We start from the raw sequence: 3,627 nt of genomic DNA, 5'->3' as shown, positions 1-3,627 counted from the left end.
CCCCCCATCTCCATAACACCTCCTTGTACCCAAACAGAGAGGACAGGACGTTATGAGCTCACAGGTTTTCAGGCAAAAATAACTGGTATTTTTTACAGAATAGCATAACATATAGCATAGACACCAAGATTACTATGTATGCTAAAACTAAGCACACTACTAAATCATCTACTCAGGGTCACCGATAGCGGGGTACAGCCATCCCTACGTACCGGGCCACTATCCCGTGCTTGATCATCTGTACTGGAGGGCAGAGAAGATAATAGACCCCTGATGTCTCCTTAAAGAGAACCTGTCACCTCCGAATGCTGTCACATAGGGCCTTGTTAGATTCTTTGTGATAGCAAAAGTTACGTGAAAAAAAAAATTAAAAAGTCGCTTTAAAAAAAAGTATCCGATTCGAATGAACATATGCACATAGGGCATGCATATGTATGTAAATGGGGAGAGGAGGCCCTGCCAGGTAGGCTGTACGGGGTCCTATGATTCCTAATGGTGGCCCTACATTTACTACAAGACAAACATATAGCAGATAAACAAAGGACTAAAGGCTCATCTAGATAGGTGTTGTCGAATGCTTCTTCTGCATCTGAATGCAGCCCTACTAAACACATGCATTTGAACACAAAGTGTTATGTTTGACCTGCCAATAGATCTCAACAGGATCTGCTGCCCAAAGGATCTGCTGCCCAAAGAAGTGTAGAGCAGGTAAAAAGCAGCCTGAAAATGATCATCCAGGGTACACCATAAAAGTAAATGAAAATCTGCTGACACGTTTGAAGTATGTTTCAAATGGAGGAAAACAAAGACTGTCTACATGAACCTTAATTAAGCATTTTGTAATCATTTGTAGATTAATAAAATGCCAAAACCTTATTAATGAGCATTGCCTACTTTGATTTTAAAATGGTGCTGGCATTGCATCTCTCAGGAACTATTATTTTGATAATGTGCCCAATTTTAGCAGCATGAAATGGGTTCTGGCAGTGTTGGTTTTGAATCAGCCACCAAATTAAAACCTAATCTGCTACTAAATTAAAGCCATTGCTGCCCAAAGAAAGATATTATGATAAACTACAATTGCAAAAAAGGTATTTGGAATAAAGCTCACACTTCTCCAAAATTTGAAAAATGGTCTTTAAGTTATAGCGTTCAGCACTTTGATGCACAAGCAAACACTAAAAGTAACAGCAAAAAAATATGCCTGCTCATGGCAAATAAAAGAAAATATCCCACTATGTATTATATGTTTTTTTGTTATTAATATTATATATATTTTTTCTTAAACATGCATGCATAGAGCTGCAATATACAGTATAATGCAAATACATAATGCATAGAGCTGCACTACACAGCTACTGACTTGCTTGCAGTGGGATTATTTATAACCACTTCTGCTGGCCTTGGAGTTGGGGGTTCTATCCATCTAAAGCAGATAACTATGGATGAGAATACTCTAGAAACCTTTTGTTACGGATATCGCTATATTACAGAACTGTCATAATTTTAGAAAAGCTGCAATCTATCATTTTTATGGCTACTGCATATTTCTGCTTAGAGCTTTTGGAATAAGGCATTTACTCCTGGGTGTTTCCACTCTTCCTCATTATGTCATAGCATGGATTTTAGGCCTGAATCAGGATAAGAAAAAGCTCAGTTCCCCTGTATAGATAGATATTTGGTATAGATATTAGACAGGTCCACGTGGCTGTCAATCAACCTGATTGTGGTGGGCACAAATACAATATGGTAAGGATGTGCACTACTGCTATAGCACAATGAAAGTAGGTAAAGTGTTAACTGGAGTATTTTTTTTTTAAGTAATTTTTATTTATGAATTTTTCCAATATAAACAATAAACCAAATTTAAAATAGAAATAAGTGAGTTAATCACAATGGGTAAACCATAATGTTCGTGAGCAGTAATAAAACAAGCATCAGTAGGTGAGAGAAGAGCTAAAATTGGAGTAGGAAGACATTCAGAGAATAGGGGAAGGATGGAGCCTGAAGAAAAGGACATAGGTAAGTAAAGAAACAGAGAAAGGAAAAGAAAAGACCAGAGTAAAGAATGCACAATAGAACAGAAAGACACTAAAAAGAATTATAAAGTATTATAATACAACATAACTTCACAATCCAAAAAAACTGTTGACAAGCCAGGAAACTCTTCATCCAATCTTCGTAATAGTATTTCAGTAGGTAAAAATAGTACCCATGAAGTGTGTAATGGTGTAGGGTATTGCATCTACGGAAAAAGAATGACCTCCAATTGGTTAAAAACAGTAACGAGATATAGGAAATAGGGAAGCAAATTATACAGTGAGCCACCGAATATCAGGGCTGGGAAACCTGATCAAGTTCCAATGTCGAGCTGTAATGGATCCACGTGGCTCATATCGCATAAAATGTATCATGTTTGTTCTTACATGTTGCAAGCCACTCCTCTGCAATATCAGATACCAGTCTGATCCACTCCTCCCTAGTAGAAATAGATGCATTCTTCCATGATAGAGGGATTAGCCGTTTAGCAGCATTGAGTAGGTGTGAAAGTGAATTGGACTTATAACGATACATTTTTGGGGAACGGAGTGCAACAGAAAAAGGGCCGGTGTAAAAGGGGTGTCTATCCACATGATGTGATTCGATTGATCTCTAATATCTAACCAGAAAGGCTGAATTTTTGGGCATTCGCACCAAACGTGTAAAGGAGCAGCTACCATTGCATGGGGAGACATTGGGGTAAATAGCCACCATGCGCGAGGGCACACCCTACCACCGGGTGAACACCTTATAGTTAGTCTCTTGGATGTCAGTGAATAAATAGTAAATGGATCAGATTCTTATATATTAATTTTTATAAATCTTTTTGTATTGCATTTAGTTATTTATTAGACATCCTTTTCCCCAGATACCTGATGTTAGTCGCTGCCCAGGAGAAGGAATAGGGTTGTTTTAAGATGGAGATTTGGGAAGAAGGAATAGTGACTGGTAAAATTTCGGATTTTTATGTGTTTATTTTAAAGTTAGAAAGTGCACCATACACTGCAAACTGTGCCCTTCCCAAATAGAACCCTCTCGGACCCCCTCAGTTATGTTGAGATCAAAATACTGCTTAATCGCAGAGCTAATAGATGCATCAGCAACTGAGTCATCCAAGATCCTACCTTCAGTCTAGGCCTTAATAAAAAGAAACCTACCATTCGGGTCAGAGCATTGGTCTTGAAGGACAAACCTACAGTCCTTATGAAGAGCAATGGCCACCCCCCCTGGATTTAGATGAGGGGGAATTACTAAAATACCAATGGGGGAACGAATAGGCTATTTTGAGATTGAATCATTTGTGAAGTGTGTTACTTGCAACATTACCACATGAGCACGTAGCATCTTAAGTTCAGACCACAACCTACTGTGCAACCCCCTCACATTGTAGGATACTACTTTCAGAGAAGACATGGTAGAAGACAATGATGGTCAATCAGGAGGAATATGATCAGACTGGTATTTACAGTTCCTGGACTGGTCCAAATAAGTAAGGAATTCTAGAAAACAAACAATAACAACATGAACAATTACAAAGTACAAGACAAAAAAAAAATCACAACTAAGATGGGCAGCTGCAGGTATTCA

This window comes from Nanorana parkeri, unplaced genomic scaffold (assembly GCF_000935625.1).
Source record: "Nanorana parkeri isolate BGI_ZX_2015 unplaced genomic scaffold, ASM93562v1 scaffold70, whole genome shotgun sequence".
In the NCBI taxonomy this organism is placed as follows: Eukaryota; Metazoa; Chordata; class Amphibia; order Anura; family Dicroglossidae; genus Nanorana; species Nanorana parkeri.
The sequence above is the reverse complement of the archived record's forward strand: the minus strand, read 5'-3'. Positions refer to the sequence as shown.